Source organism: Dendrobates tinctorius, unplaced genomic scaffold (assembly GCF_039654945.1).
Source record: "Dendrobates tinctorius isolate UK_male_01 unplaced genomic scaffold, ASM3965494v1 ptg000038l, whole genome shotgun sequence".
In the NCBI taxonomy this organism is placed as follows: domain Eukaryota; kingdom Metazoa; phylum Chordata; class Amphibia; order Anura; family Dendrobatidae; genus Dendrobates; species Dendrobates tinctorius.
This window is the reverse complement of record NW_027361706.1, coordinates 26,278,374-26,301,703: the sequence shown is the minus strand read 5'-3', so window position 1 is coordinate 26,301,703 and position 23,330 is coordinate 26,278,374. Positions and strand designations below refer to the sequence as shown.

The 23,330-nt window shown below is 42.7% G+C and overlaps 1 long non-coding RNA gene across 1 annotated transcript in view; it reads left to right on the top strand.

Moving 5' to 3' along the window:
• The first annotated feature begins 373 nt into the window (after window positions 1–373).
• The window catches only part of LOC141088286 (uncharacterized), a 79,634-nt gene continuing 56,677 nt past the window's right edge, over window positions 374–23,330 (top strand). Inside the window, exon 1 of the long non-coding RNA XR_012231894.1 lies at window positions 374–503. This is a non-coding gene — a long non-coding RNA (uncharacterized lncRNA). The remainder of the gene's footprint in view (window positions 504–23,330) is intronic.

Genomic DNA, 23,330 nt, shown 5'->3' with positions numbered 1-23,330 from the left:
TACCTTGTGTATGAAAAAGCTCTGACGTTAATACTGTTCGGGTAGAGCTATTCAATGGCACTATCCATGAAGAAAGTGCACGGGTAGAGCTATCCCATAGCGCTATTCCTAAAGGAAATGAGCTGGTAGAGCTATCCGATAGCGCTATCCCTCACTGTTCCTGAGCGTAAGCTATTTCACATGGTTGAGCGCACTTGGGATCTGCCCCCAAGGCCCTGCCCATGCCCAATGTTTGGTCCGTAGACCGCGGCTAGGAGTTAGTCCCGCTTTTGTGTACAAAATTTTTGGTGTTTTACAATTGTTAAAAATCTTAATAAAAGACTTGTTTGTACACACAGTTGTACAGATCTACTGTACTTCAGGGCGCTAGATGTGGAGGTTTACTGTGTTTCAGGGCAGCAGCAACAACCTGCAAATACTTGAGCAGCCCTGGCTAATCCACGCCGGCAGGATGATAAGATCCGGCGGAGGCGGGAACCTATGAGAAGAGAAGTAAATATAATGTAAGTGACGGGACTCCATATAACATGATACTACTGTGCGGTCACTGTGGCCGGACGTCAGAGGAATCTTATCACACAGAGGTCAGAGATCATCGTCAGCCATCATACATGTGACAATCCCATCAATGACAGATGTCATCTTACCCACATGAATTATTCTCACTGACTGACACCACACAACATAGAGCTGATTCTCACACTTACGTTGTCTCTTTCCCTTCTTTTCTTCATTTTTTGGGTCTTGTTGCTCCATACTCAGATCTTTGTCCTCCTGAGCTGGAAATTCTGGTCAGAAAGTAAAAACAACTCAGTAACAATATATTCTTATAGGATTTGCTTTGTATCTATACTGTAAGTAAAGGGACTCGATGTTACATGATACTACTGTGCGGTCACGGTGGCCGGACGTCAGAGGAATCTTATACAGAGGTCAGGGATCATTGTCAGCCATCATACATATCCCATCACTGACAGATAACATCTGCTCCTCACGAATTATTCTCACTGACTGACATCATATAACATGGAGCTCATTATCACACTTACCTTGTCTCTTTTCAGAATTTTCTTCATTTTTTGAGTTTTCTTGGTCTAAACTCAAATATATGGAAGAATTACTTTCCTCGTGAGCAGGAATATCTGATCAGAAAGTAAAAAACACTTAGTAATAATATATTCTTATAGGATCTGCTTTGTATCTGTACTGTAAGTAAAGCGACTACTTATTACATGATACTACTGTGCGGTCACTGTGGCCGGACGGCAGCGGAATCTTATACAGAGGTCAGGGATCATTGTCAGCCATCATACATATCCCATCACTGACAGATAACATCTGCTCCTCATGAATTATTCTCACTGCCTGACATCATATAACATGGAGCTGGTTATCACACTTACCTTGTCTCTTTTCAGAATTTTCTTCATTTTTTGAGTTTTCTTGGTCTAAACTCAAATATATCGAAGAATTACTTTCCTCATGAGCAGGAATATCTGATCAGAAAGTAAGAAAAACCTCTTAATAATATATTCTTATAGGATCTGCTTTGTATCTATACTGTAAGTAAAGCGACGACTTATTACATGATACTACTGTGCGGTCACTGTGGCCGGACGTCAGAGGAATCTTATCACACAGAGGTCAGAGATCATTGTCAGCCATCATACATGTGACAATCCCATCACTGACAGATGTCATCTTACCCACATGAATTATTCTCACTGCCTGACATCACATAACATGGAGCTGATCCTCACACCTACCTTGTCTCTTTTCCTCCATTTCTAGCTCTATACTGAAATATATTGATTTTGTTTCCTCGTCAGTTTCATTTTCTATTCAGAAAGTAAAAGAAAAACCTCTTAGTAACAGAATATTCATGTAGGATCTGCTTTGTATCTGCTTATAACATTAATGTGCAATATAAAAATTGTCAGGTGCCAAGGTTTTTTGTAATAGATTTATGGTTTTTCGAGGGTGTTGAATTAAAAAAATCTCACGGCATTACATAATTTACTCCCAATACCTATACAGCGCATAAAATAATACAACTGTGACACATTGACTTAGTTAAAAATTGGCCACCAAAGAATTTTGTAACTTATTATACTCAATAACTTGAACCAATCCCCGCAGCTTGGCCAAAAGGCTCAAGGCCGTTTATCCGAATGACTGAATGACATGAGAGAGTTAATGGCGGGGCAGCACTTCTGCTAGGAAAACGCTAGAGGTCGGACAGGGACCCGTGCCGCTACCCTCTTTTATCCCATTCTCCTTTATTTACTAATACACCAATCAGGGACCATTCACAGGAAAGGAAACCTATCCTTCCCCCTGCTACGGTCCCCTGAATGGCCAGGTTTGCTAGCCAACCACCTGGAAAGCACTTGTGAGTATGTACCATGGCAAAAAGAGAGGGAAAGATTTTTTCCCACCATGTAACCCTTTCAGGACGGGGATATATAGCAAATAGGGTAATGCCATGTGTTCCCCTCCTGAAGGTCCATTGATCACCATTACTTTTGCTGAATTGGTTGTAGTTTTTGAGGTAATTGTCACAAGTGTGTCACGTCCTCCTGAGATATCGGGGGTTAGAAGATCACTACGTATTGTGAATCACAAATCTTCTATTTAACCTGTGTGTTCGTTTCCCATATTAAATGGATTTTGTTTCATTTATGAAAATAATGATTTCTCCCAATGTGACTTGTGTGTGATAACCAATGCAATAGCTTTTGGTGTTTGGGTCGGTCTTTTGACTATAACAGCATCTCAGGTAATGAAATAGCCTATATAATTATTTTGTATTTCAATTTGTAGGCTTACAGTGCCATAAAAGCGACTTTTTGAGGCCAGAATTCTATTGTGATTAACTATTAAATATTTCAGAAACTAGAGGGAATCTGCCAAAACCAAAGTAATATTTTTAATCAGCACCATAAACTTAATATAAAACTGTTCAGACATTGTTGTCACCAAAATCACTGTTTACCAGTGCAATGTAAGTAATGGGACGCCTTATTACATGATACCAACCATACCATGCGAACGGCAGAGGAATCTTATCATATAGAAGTCAGCGATCATTGTCAGCCATCATACATGTGACAATCTCATCACTGACAGATAACATCTGCTCCACATGAATGATCTGGTAATCTTGGAAAACTCTACAAAATTAATTAAATCTATGGGCAACATAATTGGGATCCCTGAAACATGGATAACATAGGATACAAATAACTGAAAAACCATGTGGAAATATTGGAGACTTGAAGTCAACATTCTCATGTTTTGTCCTGTAGACATATACGTACCTGACAATGGGGACGAGGGTGGCAAACTGGTAACAGCATCGTCATTAATAGATACAGGAAAAGATTTTTTCTGCCTGTTTGGAAGAAGAAAAACATGTAAATCACAAGTAAATGCAGTATAATAGGGGTTGTCTCACTAGATTAACACCAACTATAAGGCCCATTAGGACTTATGAGAGTTATAGTGTGGAAAATAGAGCAAAAAGAAAAAAACTACAAAGAATGGCTGGCATGTAGTAGTACATCTCTCCTACAGTGTGGGCAGCTCTAAAAGTGCATGACTGGCTGCAATTATGGGATGTTACCATCAGCAGTTTCTGAAGCCAAGAGAACAATGACTGCTAATCATGGGGCAATGGATGCTGTATTTGATAGTATGGTATTTATGTCCTATATTTGGGGTTGTGCACATATATCAGCCTGGAGCTGCAAGTAATGACCCTATAATCTACTCACATTTCTGAGATGTCTGTGTTGGATTCTTGGGTACACTCTGGAGGGTACTTGGGATCCTCCTTGTTCATCCTACTGGTAGCGTTGGTACAGAGCTAAATGCAGACAACAAGAAGATATGAAATACATTTTTTTTACATTTAGAGGTTTTTTTACTTTTTTATCTATTCTCATACTTACTTTAGAAAGCCATTCAGAAGAAGATGTAAAATTTGGGTAGTTATAGCTCTCATTGTCTTCCTCCTCTGAGACCAGATGTTCGTCATCTACAAGACATAGGTAATGAAATACTTTTAGAGGCTGTCAATAAAACACAGTAACCATTTATCTGTAATATTAATGACAACCAATTGTCTCAAACTATGGTAGACGAGACAAACAGCTGCTTAGTCTAGATGACATCTCCTTCTACTTACTGATAGAGAAGCTTGTGCCCACATTTTTTTAAATCAGATAATTTTTTATTAAACATAAGAGCATTGAAAACAAATATCACATGTCACAAACCAACGTTCATTTTACAATGTTTTCCTCCAGTAACTTACCACTCCCCCTCACGCTCAAGTAGACCATTCCAGAAACAAACAGATCCCATACTGTCAGATATTGGTTCAGTTCACCATAAATTTAACACAACATTCCTGTACACTGGTGTACCATTAATGATATCTGTCCAACCACGGCGGCCATATTTTGTGAAAAAGTTCCAGTTTATTTCTCTTGGTGTATATACTTTTTCCAGTTGTATTACATCATCCATTTGAGCCATAAATTCTCATCTGGATGGAGGCTCCTCTCTGATCCAATATTTAGCAATCAATTTCCTTGCAATAAATAATATTCTTGCAATTACATTTTTGGTCATACTGTCAGTTACTAACTCCTCCACATACCCCAGTATACATATCAGCGGGTCCCTAGGGACTGCACACCCATACACCACTCCAATACAGTTCAGCACAACAATCCAAAAGGCTGACAGTCTGGGACAGTGCCAGAGCATATGCAGTATACCTGCCTGAGATTGTGAGCACCTCGGGCAGTCAGAGTTAGACTTCAACCCAGTCTTGAATAACCCATCAGCGGTTTTATAGATCTTATGGATCACGTGCAATTGTGACAGTCTCCCAGGTTCACTCATAAATATCTTAGGTACGTACACCAGAATAGATTCCCAACTAGCTCCCATTTCCTTTTAGCTTTAATAGGGTGATCTCCCAAGAACGTGTGTAAAAGGTCCCTATAAACTTCCGATATTGCCCCCTTGTTCAACTATTTTTTAGTATAAAATCTAATCCCTATGGTCCCTCCTCTATACTGAGACTGAAACGCGTGTTGAACCCATCTATACTGATATAGAATTAACCCTGAGAACTGAAATTCCTCTCATAGCACTTTGAATGACTTAAGTTTCCTCCAGTAAATTAAATGATCTATCAAACTAATGGCTACCTCTTTCCACTCCTCAAATCCCTTCATATGTCTGAACTCCTGGAAATAACTGTTACCCCAGATAGGCGAGAACCTAGTAAATCCAGTGGCCCCCCTAATCTGTTTGGTTTTCTGCCATACCTTATGGATGTCAGGAACCCCGCACTGCACTTGCTCACTGGGCCAGTGCTTGTGTCCTGAGTACAAAAGCAGTGCTCAAAGATACCTGTGGAGCAGGGCAGCAGCGGTGACGATGCATGCTTCAGAGTATCAGGACCTGAAGCACGTGACTGCTGGGGGCATGGCCTAAGCTCTACAGTGCTAGGAGCTGCAGGGAAACTCCTAGAAAGGTAACTACAGGACAATGTTACCAAGGGGCATAGACAGAGACAGAAACCAGATGAAGTCGGGGTCAAAGCACAAGATAGCCATACAGTACCAAAGGGTTAGACAGAACGGATAGTCAGGACGTAGCAATAGATCAGAAAACCAGAACGGGCAATAGACGGTACAATAGGGACAAACTGTAACGGAGTAACGATAGCCAAGCCAGGAGGTCAGAACCAGAAAAGACAATAGTACCAAAACGAGAGACGGAGTACAGAGTGAGGGAACAGACCGGGTCATACATGGGAAGCAAACAAGCAATGCAGAATACACGCACACCAGGGGTCAGACACACCAGAACAACAGTATAGCTGACAGAGAACCCTGGTAAAGAGTGAGTATAAATACCCCTCCCAGATCCAGAAAGAGGCCACTTACACTTAACCCTGTGAGTGCAGGGCAAGAACCCTGTTCAAACCATGACAATGGATAATGATAAGGTTAATAGTCTGGTACCGAAATCCCAATTTTTTTGAAAATTCCTGCCTCCAGACCCATACTTAACACCAAGGTCTTAATTAGGTGCCTCAAACATCCAGGTATCTGACCCATTCCTAACACCTCCCCCCATCCTTTAAGGTGCTGGCATTGTGCAGATAGAAAATATATCCAGGGATTGGGTAATGCAAGCCCCCCTTCTTCCTTTGGCCTCTGCAATATTTTCTGTTTGAGTCTCGGACTCTTCCCACCCCACACCAGATCACCAAATAATTATTTTATCCTATGAAACTTGCACATTGGAAGCCAGATCGGGAAATTATGTAACGCATACAATAACTGAGGCATAACAATCATCTTGAGGAGGTTTACTCTGCCCACCACCGATAGATGTAGATTATTCCACACTGAGACTTTGGTATTCGTATTCTTTGCAGTAACGGGCTCAAGTTGAGTTCCTCAAACCTCGTCAGTGGAAGCACTATATGGATCCCCAAGTACTTAAATTGCTGAACTACCTTTAATTTAGTACCTGCCTCCACCTCCCCAGTACAATCGTCATCTCCATCAATCGGCAAAAAACACGACTTATCCCACTTAATCTTCAATCCCGAAATAAGACCAAAACCTTCAATTAATATCATTACCCTTCTTAGGGACTCCCCGGAATCTGCCAAGAAAAGCAGCGAATCGTCGCCGTACAGAGCGATCTTCTGCGCCCACATTTGACGCAAGCTGAGGCTTCTGACTTAGAAGGTTGTTAAAGTCTAAGTCTATCAGGAATGGATGACCCTTGATCTCAAATGCTCCTGCTGGAAAAGACAAAAGAAAAGTGTTGCAGATATTGTCAGAGACTGTTCCATATCTGAGCTGTTTAACTTAATCTAAACTAATGAAATTTACATGAAGGAAAATTACTGAAAGTGATATGAAGAATTAGAAATGGATGAGCTGATAGAGAAGTGCTGATTCTCATGGACATGGGCGATATGTCCTATGTGTAATAAGCAAATTGTTACCTGTCCCAAGTCTTTGTTCAGGATTTTTTCTGAGCAGTCCTGTGATGAGGCTCTGAGCATCAAAGGGGGGAACGGGATTACAATCCCAACGTATGTCTCCTGTTATATAGAAAATTACAGAAAATAAAACATCTTTATTGGACTGTAAGTTAAAGCAAAGGAAATAAGTAAAACAATGTAACTAATCAAAGCAAATAATCGGATTATTCCACTTACCATTGACAATATTATTAAAAATCTCAGTTTCAGATTTCCCATAAAATGGTACACGTCCCACAAGAAATTTATGTAGTATGATCCCCATTGACCACCAGTCTACAGGTCTTCCATAGTATTTTTTCAGGATGACCTCTGGGGCTATATAACATGGGGTGCCCAAGACCTGGAAAGCAACAGAAGAAGGAGATGAGATTGATGATACCATTATTATGACAAGTTCTCACATAAAAACACAATGACAGAAGATAAAATATCAGTGGAAAAGTTCTCTAGAAATGAAGAATGCAGAGAAGAAACAACAGTGTGATGAGATTAGTAAGAACAAGCCTCGTTTCTGTAAGTGATGCCAACCTCATAATCCCGGAACTCTCTGCTGATGTCTTCTGCTAATCGCTTGTAGGTGTTGGTTTTTGGTGTCATGACACCAACTTTTGAAACTCCAAAATCGGTAACTTTAATGTGTCCGGCAGATGTTATCAGGAGGCTGTGAAAGAAAAGATGGTTTTAACCTTGCAGACTATATGATAATAAATGATAACTTCCAGTATTATACTACATCGGGTACTTACTTCTCTGGCTTCAGGTCTCTGTGCACCACCCCATAGCTGTGCAAGTATTCTACAGCCACAACCGCTTCTGCAAAGTACAAGCGGGCCAAGGGGACAGGTAAATGACCCATGGTGTTTAATAGGGTCCGACAGTCTCCACCTGTAGAAAAAAGGAAATATGACCGGTGAGGGGTTTATAAAGCAGACCACCGTGATGTGTAATGAGAATTGAGCAGAGATATTTGTCAGGAAAGACTGTGTGCAGTTATAATGAATAGTGCACATAATATTAGACTAAAGTAGTGGTGAAGTGTGCTCCATGTAACTAATAACATAAAGTGATATCACATCTTGTCTACAGCTGAGGATACTGGAGATACTGGCTTGCTCAGTGTGGACATACGGGGGAGATCACACAGACAGTGGCGTACATAAAAATCACAGGGCCCCATAGAAAAAGTTCTAATTAGGCCCCTAAAAATAATATCTATTGAATCCCCTTCATGTTCTCACCAGCAATACACTTTTTATGGCCATTTCAAAGTATGATGCCCTCAAGCGTGCCCCCACTCACAAACACAGAGTATGGTATCCCCACAGTGAATCCTCCTGCCTACCGTATCACCCCACATATACAGTGTCAGTATGAGGCCCCCACTTAGTATAGTGGCGCCCACAGTGCCTATACTCAGTATAACTTCCCACACAGACACACATTATAAGGCTCCCCACATGTTTCCACTTAGTATGATGGCCCCTCACACATAATTTGGACCCTAACACAGAATTAGGACTCCCACACAGAATAAAACCCCCACAGCACGCCACTCAGTATGAAGACCGCACCCAGTATAGGGGCATTCACAGCCAGCAAATCAGTTTCGTGGCATTAGCAGGCTCCCATAGCCTCTCACACAGTACTATGTCCCCCACAGCCACCCAATCAGTATTATCACCCCTAGAAATGCTGACATTAAAAAAGCACTATTCCCCTGGCCCCATTCCCACGGCACGCTGCTCTGGTCAGTACAGTGTGAGTACTGAGACTCCACACTACAGGCGGGATGCTGTGACTACTCTGCACCTCCAGTGTACGGAGTCTCAGACCACTGTCTCACAACCACGGGCTGAATGGTGGATCGGGGGGCTTTTGGCTTCCTGAGGCACCATTCTGTTTATCAGTATTCTCATTCTGAGGATGCGGCTGCTCTGAAATTGTGATGATAGGAGGAGTGATGTGGCCCAATGCCAAGTGGCGCCAAGCCTCCTCTGACTCATGGGCCCCATAGTTCCCCTGCACACTGATCAATGGATTTCTGTGCAGCTATGTAATATATAACCTATAGTAAATGTTCTGTGGTGATGGAAACAACCACCTGGACAAATCCTAGTTATAGGTGCGGTGATAAGATGTGAGCAGACATGGAGTGACTAGAATATAATGCATATGTGTCCTACCTTCCACATACTCCATGACCATACAGAGGTGAAGTTTAGTTGGAAAGGAGCAGAGCATGGAGACCACAAAGGGACAATCAGCGAATGTTAAGATGTCCCTCTCCATAAAGGCCAATTCCACCTTTTTTGGAGTATTCAGGTTCTGCTTGGCCATTGTCTTCATTGCAAAGACCTGGTGCAAGTCTTTATGGCGCGCTAAGTAGACGGACCTGGAGAAAAGGACAATCCATGGTTAGTAATCAATCCTTAATAACAGTCCAGCTGTAGAAATCATTATACGATCTTCTGTACTAATTCTTGAAGTCTGTCCGTCTCTGGAAATAAATTTCTAGAAATTAATAAAGTAGCAGCACATAATGTAACCTGTTATAGGTCAGAATGCTCCGCTGTCTATAAATGAGCTGAATAGTGAGAATTAGATGTGGACAGTGATGTGGACTCCGATTATTTCCCTATGATAACACTGAATGGCAGAGCACAGAGGCAGAAGTGCTGTCATAGGGAACCCTGAGAAATGTGGATTATACCAACAGAAATCTCACCCAAAAGTTCCAGCGCCGATCAGTTTGGATGTTTGAAAGTCGCTTATATGCGGCTTTCTCGCTGGGATCAATGATTCGATCGCTCCCTATAAGAAAATAAGAAATGATATTCAGATCAAAAAGCTGCAAGAAAAAAGCTCCAGAAAATTTCTCCCTCCAATATTATGTCCCAGCTGATATACAGCGATTGACTGTAGGGGACGATACAAGCAGAACACTCCGCAGACACGGATGCCATTTAACCCCTTAACGACCAAGGGTATTTCTGTTCTTGCGTCTCCGTTTATTGCTCCCCTTCCTCCCAGAGCCATAACTTTGTTACTTTTCGGTCAATATGGCCATGTGAGGGCTGGACAATTTGTACTTTTGAACGACACCATTGGTTTTACCATAACCTGTACTGAAAAATGGGATAAAAATTCTAAGCGCAGTGAAATTGCAGAAAAGTGCAATTCCACAATTTTTTTTTACCGCGTTCACTAAATGCTTAAATGCTACAACTGCCCTGCCATTATGATTCTCCAGGTCATTACAAGTTCGTAGATACCGAACATGTATAGGTTCTTTCTGATTTAAGTGGTGAAAAAAAACCCATCCAAAGCTTTGTATAAAAAAAAAAGGCGCTGTTTTTTGAGACCCGTAGCATTTCCATTTTTCGTGATCTGGGTCGGGGTGAAGGCTCATTTTTTGAGTGCCGAGCTGATATTTTTATTGATACCATTGTTGGTAGATACAAAGTTTTGATCGCCCGTTATTGCATTTTATTGCAATGTTGCAGCAACTAAAAGAGTGTAATTCTGGCATTTTGATTTTTTTCGCTTTGCGACATTTACAGATCGGATTTTTTCTTGTTAGACCTTGATAGATCGGGTGTTTCCGAGTGAGGAGATATCGAATAAGTGTATTTTTTAAATTGTTTTGAATGGGGAAAAAGGGGGGGTAATTTCAACTTTTATATTTTTTAAATCCTTTTTTTCTACTTTTTACTTGCTTCAATAGTCTCCATGGGAGACTAGATGCTGGGATCATCCGATCGCTTGTTGTTGTGAACTCATTTTCTGGTTTACCTCTGGCTTCTGGTGAGGTTGGTGGAGATGGCTATGTTGACAGAGGAGTCGTGAGTTCTCCATCCGGGCTCCCTCTGGTGGTGACAGCAGGTAATGAAGCTGATCTAAATTGCAGAGACCTGCCACCTGAGGAGAACTGTGAGTGGACATCAGGAGTCTCTGACTGGATTTAAGACAGCCGACTCCCTAATTTTGTGCTGGTGATTTTCTTCTGCCCTGAGGTTCTGGTTTCCAGTTCTTTTCCTGCCTTCACAAGCTGTGTGCTCTGCTATTTTTCACATGAGATTTGGTCTGGTTTACTCAGTTTTTGTGGTCAGCCAGCCACTGCTGGGGCTGTGCTGAATTTCCATTCTTATGTCTCTGTTTATGCCAGTTTGCCTTTTTGTCCCTGATAAGATTGGTCTCTTTTTGCTCTGTCTTCAGAATATACCAGAGTGCTGATATAGGGAATTGAAGTCTAGCGACTTCAGGGTTTTTGCTATCAGAATGTGTTGGACATTTTTTGGCAGGGTTTTGTGCGTGATTGCAGACAGCATCTTTCCTTTCCTGTCCTTTCTAGTTAGTGTGGGCCCCATCCTTTGCTCAGCCTTTTTTTCTATCTGTGTTTGTGTTTTCATCTTGTCTCACCGTCAATACATGTTTGGGGGCTGTCTATTGCTTTGGGGTCTGCTCTGGGGCAGTTTAGATTTCTCCTTTTCTTGCTTTAGGCTTATTTAGTTCTCCGGCTGTGACGAGGCATCTAGGATCATCGTAGGTACGCTCCACAGCTACTGCTAGTTGTGTGGATAGGATCAGGGGTCTGCAATCAGCTTAGTTACCAACCTCTCTGGTTTTCTGGGGCTTAGTTTGTTTTTGTTTTTCCTCCTCGGTGACTCATTCATAACAGCTTGTGTTACACAAAGCAAATATGCTCATCTGCTCTGAGCGTCGACCACTGGGCGGCAACAATGGCAGTTTGGCAGTGACAGCAAAAGAAGTCTTCTGCAGACTTCGTATTGTCATGCAAACCCATCGGCGATCTGCGGTGGTATGACACGGGCGCCAAGACGCACTTCCATAGCAGCCATTTAAATATGCCGATGTCAGAGTTTGACAGCGGCATTTCACATGTTAGCAGCCACAGGTGGATCGTGATTACACACGCGGCTGTTAGCAGCACATGACAGCTGATCAGATGAGCTGTCATGTACTGGAATAGATGGGGGAGGCCATGGGCAAAGCACGTCATAGGTCGTTAGGGTGTTAAGGGGGATCCTCCATACACCAGAATCATTGTACAGTGCTGAATAATATGGGAGATCACAAATGAAACCTTAAAGGGAATCTGTCAGCAGGTTTTTTATGTAATCTAAGAACAGCATGATGTAGGGGATGAAATCCTGATTCCAGTGACGTTTCAGTTACTAGGCTGTGTATCGTTTTATTAAAATCAGTGTTTAATCAGCAAGAGATTATCACTATAGGACTAGTGTTGTGTCACGTAGTCCTATTGCTCTATGTAACCTTGCTCCCACCACTGATTAGAGGATTTTTGCTTCTTCACAGTGTACTGTATCCAGACAGCGGCCAGCCAATGGTGTGGGCAGGGTTATAAATGGCTCAGGATTCAGAGCTCTGCTAGATCTGCATCAGAGAAAAGTGTGACTGCTGCACCCAATAAAGAAAGTGACATTGTTGGAATCAGGGTCTCTGCCCCTACATCATGCTGCTCTCAGATGGGTAGCAGAAACCTGGTGCCAGATTGTGTTTAGTATAATTGATATTATCTAACACAATAGCGTCATTTATATTTAGAACAGAGATCTCCCATGGTTATATGGGGGATAATACTGGACGTGTCATTCACACTCCATGATCTGGTGATGTACAGACATCCCCTTCTATGATACTCACAGCGTCAGGTTCTTGGATCTCCGGGATCTCATAGATTCCACTATCAGGAATCGCCAGCACTGTTGGATCTAAAATAGTGATGAAGAGATGAAGAAATAAAATGTATTAGACGACATCAATCCTACATACACAATACAGCAATATAACGGAGAAATGGCGGGACGTCTGTAAATGGGATTATTACTGATTATATGGGGATTCTAAATATGAGGCAGTCATCGCCCTCACTGTACATGTGAGTGATAGAAAGACAGAGCTCAAGCAGAGAAGCCATATGCATATTAGCCTGTAAGTGCACTAGGGGCGTGTCACTGCACTCAGATGCTTTCTTTCACGCCCCAAGTGCACTTCCACCCAGGTTTGTGTATGGCTTCTACGTTAGATTTCTCCTGACTGAGAAATTAGATTTCTAAAAACAAAAGGGATCTTTTCATTAGAGGGTAATGGGCTGTACAGTCAGACCGGAACTTCACATGTAACAGGCTGACAGGTTCCCTGTACACAGAGTACAGTAAATCCACCATTATCCCCTGTTCTCTAGAATATCTGGAGATTCCGTCTAGAAGGTCGGGTGATCGGCTTACCTGTGGTCAGATCGCTGGTCAGTTCCCGCTGACTCGTATTAGGGTCAGGGGTCATTCCCGGGTGTAGATTTTTCCCATCTTCGGTGTCGCCTTCTGCTGTTTCCTAATAGTTATAATATATAGATTTAATATGTGGAAGATTTCACTAAATCACCAAATCCATAAATCAGGAAGAACTAAACCTGCATTTACAGATGCAGCAATTGTAACTCTACAGACAATGCGCCATGTTGAGAACTTTTCTCATTCTCTCATTTAGGTGGATTAAGATAAATTAAGATTGAAAAATCAAACGTTCGGTGTAAACTTTGACTTCTCTGCCCTGTGAACCCAGAGCCGTGTTACCTGCGCTCCTTATATCAGGGGTACTTCATTAATTACAGTATTAGGGGGAAATGCTTTACACTGCAGCTCCTCTCCACAAGTCCAGATTAATATACATTATAAGAGACTTGTATACACAACATTTCTGTAATATCGCCTATTATCTCAGCTGCAGCATTTACAATCAGGAAGATAATAGCGCTAGACAGAGGCGGAAATACAGACGTCCCGCCACTGAGCTGGGGCTACAGAATACAGACTGCCATCACGGGGGAGGGAGCAGCAGAGACTAGCGGCCATAAATATGCTGTGCCTGCCAGGAGCTGACAGGGAGGCCTGTAAGATCTAACACCAGATCTTCTGATATCTGACTGGTGATCTGGAGAAGATCAGAAAACAAGGACGTGTGATAGAGAAGAAGACGGCTCCTTACCAGGCGTTCCGATGAGCGGGCCGGACGTTCCAGTGCAGACAGGACTTTTTGGGCGAGTTCCTTAATCAAAGACAAGTCGCCATGTTGAAATCTTTTTTCAGCCTAGAAAGAAAAGAAAAATGGAAATCCTGAGATGAGAAAGGTCACATTGGAGGCGGCCATTTTATGTGCCATTTGCTCCTCTGGTGCCATATCTGGTGATTTATTGTGTTTTATATTGGAGGAAAGAAGAAACTTCTATCCCGCCATTATTATCTATTATTATGGAGAAGATTTGTGCGGAGCGTCCGCCACTTACCTGCTGCAGTAACATCCTGATGTTCTGAGGTAAATCGCTCAGATACTCTGAGGTTAGTTGACCTTGGTTGTATTTGGTCAGGCAGTCCTTTACCAGCGTCATCACCAGCCGGTGAGTGAAGCTGAGGACGCCATCGAGTGGTAGAAGCGCAGTGTCAGGGTTATTGTCGAAAATAATCCCACATAGTGCGTCTGCCTGTAAGTCATCTAGAAGATAGTCAGCCATAGCGAGTAAGTGCAAGTGCGCACAGTCCACTAGCTACAGAACCAAAAAATGGCACCAGTGACACTGTGTGCATTGTATAAGTAGAGACTGTGTTCCGTGATGTCATAATGGCCAACATCATGTGTGATGTCATAATGGACAACATCATGTGTGATGTCATAATGGCCAACATCATGTGTGATGTCATAATGGCCAACATCATGTGTGATGTCATAATGGAATCTGGGGATAGAATCTTCATGGGCGGCTCTGTAGGAATAGATGCTGCCTAGTAATTCTGACAGTGGAAAACCATGGAATGAATTATGTCTCCATGTTATTACGGCCGTTCTATGTTATTTCCAAATAGAACACAACCAGGATAAGGCTATGTTCACATGTTAGAAATAAAACACAAGAAAGGGGGACTCAAACCCAGAGTGCCAAGAAAAATGGGGTTATTACTTATATAGATATAGTAGAAAAGTATAAATATAGTAAAATAAATCCCACATTTAATTAGCAGTGCTGCGAAAATGGACCTTAGATGCAGAATGGACAATCGGAAAGAAACAACATAAAACCACTTTTGATACTTTGGACTTTTAGTCGGTTTTTCTCTTGTGGTTTTATATGTTCACATGTTGCATTTTTGCAGGATTTTATTCTACCCCTAAAACCAGAGTGGCAGCAGGAAAATCGCTGCGTACAATCCTCGTGTTTTTGCAGCGTTTTTAATTGTTTTGCTTTTTCATTCATTCATTTGAATTGGTGAAAAACGCTGCAAAAATGAAAGAATTGACAAGCTTCAGATCAAAAATGGAGAAAAAGAAATGCAGCGTGTGACTGAGAGTTTAGAAATCTCATTCTCTACGCTGGTACTGTAAAATGTGAGGGGTTTTTGTAGAAGGAAAAAAGAAGTTATATCAAAATTATGATCCAAAAAATATCCTGTGCCAAGCACAATATATAAATCCCGTCTGTTTCATCAGTTTCTCAACTGCATGAGAAAAGTGAACAGAAAAAGCAAAAAACCTGCAAAAGACAAAGTGAGCAAAAAAACTGCTGTAACTAAATAAGTAAAAGCAAAAGTGCATCTAAATACAGAGTTTTTAGTAATACTGTTTTTGATCAAAAGTAGCATGAAAGCCATCGCACCATGACACGGTAACTCTGTTCGGGATAGTCCTACACTAATATTAAAAACCTTGCTTTGTGTCAAAGTTGACCTCAACGTGTGAACAAGGGCAGACAAAAGGACTCGGTCCCAAACAGTAGACACCAGTCTGGGGAAGCCTCATATACAATTTCCAGCTCAGGAGAGGGAGGCCACACCCCAGCTTGCACAGAATGCAAAAAATAGAAATTTTTTCAAAATCATAAATTGCAATTTTTATTAAATAAACAACAATAGTAATGAAAATAAAATAACAAAAAAACAAAAAAAACAAATGCCTCAGATATGAAGGACGCTAATGGCTGGAGACACCTTTACACACACTTTACCAGCATTAATATATTGAAAGTGAAGATATAGAAATATCTCAAATGTGAAAGAAGAGGGGTACAGCGGCCTATAAATAATCTTCCTGAAGTAGGATTAGAACATCATTAAAGTGCCTGTGCTGAGGTAGGAAAATGGCGGCCTAAGTCCAGCAACATATATGGAACACCCACATGATCAATTAACCCCTTTACCCCCAAGGGTGGTTTGCATGTTAATGACCGGGCCAAGTTTTACAATTCTGACCACTGTCCTTTTATGAAGTAATAACTCCGGAACGCTTCCATGGATCCCGGTGGTTCTGACATTGTTTTCTCATGACATATTGTACTTCATGTTAGTGGTAAAATTTCATTCATATAACTTGCGTTTATTTGTGAAAAATATGGAAATTTGGCAAAAATTTTGCAATTTTCCAACTTTGAATTTTTATGCCCTTAAATCACATATACGGCACACAAAAAACTTAATAAGTAACATTTCCCACATGTTTACTTTACATCAGCACAATTTTGGAAGCAAAATTTTTTTTGTTTGATAGTTATAAGGGTTAAAATTTGACCAGCGATTTCTCATTTTTACAACACCATCACATTTGAAGTCACTTTGAGGGGTCTATATTGTAGAAAATACCCAGAAGTGATACCATTCTAAAAACTGCACCCCTGACAGTACTCAAACCACATTCAAGAAGTTCATTAACCTTTCAGTTGCTTCACAGGAATTTTTTGAATGCTTAAAAAAAATGAACATTTAACTTTTTTTCACAAAAAATTACTTCAGGCCCAATGTTTTTATTTTACCAAGGGTAACAGGAGAAATTGGACTACAGAAGCTATTGTGCAATTTGTCCTGAGTATGCCTATACCCCATATGTGGGGATAAACCACTGTTTGGGCGCATGGCAGAGCTCAGAAGGGAATGAGCTCCATTTGACTTTTTCAACGCAGAATTGGTTTGATGCCATATCGCATTTGGAGAGCCCCTGATGTGCCTAAACAGTGGAACCCCCCCCACAAGCGACACCATTTTGGAAGCTAGACCCCCCCACAGAACTTATCTAGATGTGTGATGAGAACTTTGAACCCCCATGAGCTTCACATAAGTTTATAACGTACAGCTATAAAATAAAAAAAATCATATTCTTTCCACAAAAATTATCTTTTCACCCTCAATTGTTATTGTGATGTCACGGGTGACTGGATACACCGCCTCCAGCAGGGCGAATTTCTATGACACCCATGACCCTGGATACACCGCCTCCAGCAGGGCGAATTTAAACAATGTAACGTGCAGCCGGATACACCGCCTCCAGCAGGCTTATTTCAGTAGTTACATGTGTATCTGGATACACCGCCTTCAGCAGGGTGAATTTACAGAGATAAGGGAATCACCAGGGAAACCGATACAATGGAGGGCCCTACAATAGGGAACAGAGATGTGGAGACCTCCTGCACTCCCCTGAGTCAGTGTCTCTACACTCCTGACAGTCCCTAGGCAGGTTCCGCACCTGGCGACGAGCAGGATACCTAAAAATCCTAGCTCGCCCTGCACCTATCCCTTTCTAATGAATTGAATGGTGCAGAAACTAATCCCACCACTGCACTAAAACACACATAAGGAAAGTTACAAACAGGGAAAAACCACTTAACTTTGCTCTGTTGCTATTGCTCCCAGCAACAGAGTCCAGCACCTGAGTGCAGCTTTCCTCCTGAATAGCTGCTACTTCACCAAAGCTTTGTCAGAGCTGCAAGGAACTCCTCACTGTTGCTCCTTCACCACCAGGACTCTGACTGAGCTGCAAGGAACTCTTCTCTAGCTCCTTCCTCCGCCAAGGATGGTTGGAAATGACCAATATCACCAACAGTGAGTGAGACCACCTGATTCTCCTTTATAGGCAAGAGCCAGAGCAATCACACCTGCTAGTGATTCCCATGTAATAATACTAGCCACCACCGGGGGCAAAACTAGAACTAAAGACACCACTGTCTATTGACCCTAATGGCCACCGGGGGCAAAACTAACTTAAAGCAACTAGCTTAAAGGAAAAAAAGGTTACATGTGCTTTTATCTGTCACAATCCAGCATGCATCGTGACAGTACCCTCCCTCAATATGAGGTGCCTCTGGACCCTCAAGACTGCTCCTCATCAGGGAACCACCTACAGAGGGGACGCCCAGATCCAGAGTTCACCCCAGCCACTACCTGAACTTCAGGTTCATGACAAACGAGCACCGCTGGTATTGGCAATGTATGTTCTGGAGGCACCACACATCTCCAAAGTGCCGATCTGGGGAACGAGTTGTGTATGTGCATGTTTGGGGGGTAAAGCTGGCAAGACTCAACAACACAATTCCACTGGATGTTTTTTGGTGGCCACTCATACATGCTCGTTCACACACAGGTCCGGACCTGAACATTTATTGCCACACATTAATTTGTCACAATACAGTGAACTCTTACTGGAACTGACACCCCCGCAATTCACCAAGGGGCTCACCACCCTCAACCCCTTCCACCACGAGGTCTGCGCCTCCCAGGGTTGGCTAATGTCGAGGGTTGAGACTTGCCCCTAATCTCCTGCAGCACCTCTGCTGCTCCCACAGGAGAGGAAGGGGCCAGTTGCCGAGAGACGGCAGAGACAGTAGCCCCTAGGCAGCAGCCCTCACACGACTGCCCCCAGCTGACTACTTCCCTAGCCCACCAATCTATTACCGGGTTGTGTTTTTTCAGCCAAGGGAGGCCTAAAACAATAGGCACCGGCATTCCCTCCAAGACCCTGGCTCAGAGGAACAGAGTTAATGGCCTGGACGCTTATAGGTTGGGCTAGCATCCTACACTTCAGGCCATGAGTCTGGACAAAGCGAGCATCCACGAGACTGACTCCTGCTCCGCTGTACACAAGCACCGGTATCACCTCCAGTACCCCGCCAGCTAAAACCTCCGCTGACATAGTACCTTGGGAGGGCAAAATGGAGGAAATATACACTCCCTGGTCGCCTCCCTCCAAGCGACCAGGGGAATGCGGCTTCTGAGATGGCATAGATAATTTGGCGCTCGTAGGGCAAGGCTTAAGGACATGACCAGTCTGCCCGCAGTAGAAACATGCTGACACCACTTCCTGAACCGTAGGCAGCCCTGTACACAAACTACCTCCTCCTACTTGCATGGGTTCATCTGGAGACTTGGCATGCACTGGGCAGGCTCCCATGAAATGGCTCGGCTTCCCACAGGAAAAGCATACCCCCCCTGTTGTGAGTTCATTCTCTGGTTCACCAGTTGTGAGTTCTCCTTCCAGACTCCCTCTGGTGGTAACAGGAGGTAGTGAGACTGATTTGATCGGTGGAGATCTGCCACCTGAGAATGAGGATGACGATTGGACCTCAGGAGTCTCAGATTGGATTTAAGACAGCCGACGCCCTATTCAGTTGCTGGTGATTCCTTCTGGCTCCTCAGCTCTTGGTTTTCAGCTCTGTTCCAGTTCATCTAAAGCTAAGTTTTTCTGCTAATGTTCACACTTGATTTTGTTGGTCTATTCAGTTTTTTGTGTGGTCAGCCAGCCCCGGCTGGGGGCTGTGCTGAATTTCCACTCTTATTTATCAGTATTTTGCCAATTTGCTTTTTGTCCCTTACTAGTTTGGTCTCTTTTTACTCTGTCTCAGAATATTTCAGAGTGCTGATATAGTGGGAGAAGTCTAGTGACTTCAGGGTTAATTTTGCTATCAGAAGTGTTGGACATTATTTTTGTAGGGTTTTTTGCAGGTTGCAGACAGTGTCTTTCCTTTCCTTTCTAGTTAGTTTGGGCCCCATCGTTTGCTCAGCCTATTTTCCTGCCGGTGTTTGTGCCTTCATCTTGTTTCACCGTCAATATTTGTGTGGGGGCTATCTATTCCTTTGGGGTCTGCTCTGGGGCAGTTAGTTTTCCCCTTTTCATGCTTCAGGCTTATTTAGTCCTCCGGCTGTGACGAAGCGTCTAGGAACATCGTAGGTACGCTTCACGGCTGCTGCTAGTTGTATGGTAGAATCAGATATCTGCAATCTGCATAGTTACCAACCTCTCTGGTTTTCTGTGACTTAGCTTGTTTTGCTTTTTTCTCCTCGGTGACCCATTCATAACAGAATCACCAGCCATACTGCAGATTCTAGGGTACTCAAAAGCAGGAAAAAGTTGTTAAAAAAAAAAGTGTCAGAATTTTTTTTTTTATATATATATATATTTTTTCCTCTTTTTTCTCTTGGGCCGTAGGAGGATTTTTTTTTTCTTTTTCCTAATGGAGATTAAACAATTGTCTGATAGTGTGGAGCAGCTGGCTGCTGAAGTGCAGGGAATTTCCACCTACCTCATTCAGTCACATGCTGCTGAACCTAAGATCCCTACTCCTGATGTGTTTTCTGGGGATCGGTCTAAATTTCTGAATTTTAAGAATAATTGTAAATTATTTCTGGCCTTTAAGCCTAACTCATCGGGGAGCTCTGTGCAACAGGTTAAAATTGTCATCTCCTTGCTGCGCGGCGATCCCCATTATTGGGCTTTTTCTCTGACACCTGAAAATCGTATTCTGACTAATGTGGATGCATTTTTCCAAGCCTTGGGGTTGTTGTATAATGAACCTAATGCTGTTGATCAAGCTGAGAGAACCCTGTTGGCATTAAACCAGGGTCAGGATTCTGCAGAGTTATACTGTCAAAAATTCCAAAAGTGGGCGGTCCTTACTACATGGAGTGATAGTGCATTGGCAGATCTCCTTCAGAAGGGTTTATCAGAGACCGTAAAAGATGCTATGGTGGGATTTCCTGTTCCCTCTGGTCTGGATGATTCTATGTCATTAGCCATTCAAGTTGATCGGTGTTTACGTGAACGTAAAACTACACGGGAGGCGCTGCCACCTTTTGAACAAATGTCTGAACCTATGCAATGTGATGGGGTTTTGTCTAGGGCGCAACGTCAGGAGTTTAGAAGGTGTAATAAGCTGTGTTTTTTCTGTGGAGACGTCTCTCATACTATTTCTGTCTGCCCAAAACGAGAGAAACGTTTTGCACACACATTTGCTGTGGGCATTATACAACCTAAGTTTCTTTTGGCAATTTCTCTGATCTGCTCTTTTTCCACGTTTTCCACGAAGGCTTTTGTGGATTCAGGAGCAGCGTTGAATCTGATGGATTTGGACTTTGCTAAACGTTGTGGTTTTTCCATGACGCCTCTGCGGACGCCTATTCCTTTGAGGGGTATTGATGCTACTCCTTTGGCGGAGAATAAACCTCAGTTTTGGACCCAGGTGACAATGCGAGTTGCCCCAGACCACCAAGAAAATTGTAAATTTTTGGTGCTGCATAATTTGCATGATACTATTGTTCTGGGTTTTCCTTGGTTGCAAACTCATAATCCAGTTTTGGATTGGAAATCTGGGTCTGTGGTGAGTTGGGGTTGTCAGTGTGTTCTTAGGGTCGCTCCTGTTCTCTCCACCTCTCCTCAGTCTCATGATATTCCTGATTATCTAGCCGATTTTTCAGATGTATTTAGTGAGAGCAAGTCTGCGTCTTTGCCTCCTCATAGGAGTTATGACTGTGCAATTGAGTTGATGCCTGGGTGCAAATTTCCCAAGGGTCGGCTTTTCAACTTATCAGTACCCGAACATGATGCTATGCGATCCTATATTAAGGAGTCATTGGAGAGGGGTCATATTAGACCATCCTCGTCACCTTTAGGTGCTGTTTTTTTTTTGTGGCCCAGAAAGATGGTTCATTAAGACCGTGTATTGATTATCGTTCCCTTAACAAGATGACGGGTAAATATCAGTACCCGTTACCTCTGATGTCTGATTTATTCTCCAGAGTTAAGAGTGCCTGCTGGTTTACTAAGCTTGACCTCAAGGGGGCGTATAATCTTATTCGCATCAAGCATGGGGATGAATGGAAGACAGCGTTTAATACTCCGGAGGGACATTTTGAGTACCTGGTGATGCCTTTTGGGCTCACTAATGCCCCTGCTGTCTTCCAGTCCTTTATGAATGATATTTTCCGTGACTTTGTGGATAAGTTTTTGATCATCTATCTGGATGATATTTTGATCTTTTCTATTGATTGGGATTCTCATGTGGAACACGTCCGGACTGTACTCCGGATTTTGAGGGAGAATTCCCTGTTTGTTAAGGGATCGAAATGCCTCTTTGGTGTATAGAGGATTTCATTTTTGGGATTTATCTTATCTCCATTGGCTATTGAAATGGACCCGGCCAAGGTACAGGCCATTTATGATTGGGTTCAGCCTACTTCTTTGAAGGCCCTCCAGAAGTTTTTGGGTTTTGCTAATTTCTATCGTAAATTTATAGGTAATTTTTCTGGTATTGTCAAACCACTGACTGATCTGACCAAGTAGGGTGCTGATGTGCTGAATTGGTCTCCTGAGGCTATCTCAGCATTTCAAGAGCTTAAGCAGAGATTTACTTCAGCTCCAGTTTTACGGCAACCTGATGTCTCACTTCCATTTCAGGTGGAGGTAGATGCTTCTGAGGTTGGTGCAGGAGCTGTTTTGTCCCAAAAAGACCCTATGACTTCTAAGATGAATCCCTGTGCCTTCTTTTCTTGAAAGTTCTCCCCATCTGAATGCAACTATGACGTGGGGAATCAGGAATTGTTGGCCATGAAGTGGGCATTTGAGGAGTGGAGACATTGGTTGGAGGGAGCTAGACATCAAGTTGTGGTCCTCACCGATCACAAGAATTTGATTTATCTGGAGTCGGCCAAATGCTTGAATCCTAGACAGGCTAGATGGGCCTTGTTTTCCACGCGTTTTAATTTTGTGGTCTCTTTTCTTCCGGGCACTAAGAATGTTAAGGCAGACGCCCTTTCTAGGAGTATCTTTGCCGATTCTCTTAGTGTGACCAAGCCTACTACCATCCTAGGTGAGGGGGTAGTTCTTTCTGCCATTTTGCCCGATTTGAGACGCGCCCTGGAGGAATTTCAGGAGGATAAACCTGAGCATTGCCCTATAGGAAAATTGTATGTTCCTGACCAGTGGAGAAAGAGAGTGATGTCTGAAATTCATTGCTCCGCATTGGCTGGTCATCCAGGTATTTTTGGTACCAGAGATTTGGTGAGTCAGTACTTTTGGTGGCCTGCCTTATCTCGTGACGTCAGGAATTTTGTACAGTCCTGTGGGACTTGTTCTCGGTCTAAACCCTGGTCTCGTTCTAGTGGGTTGCTGATGC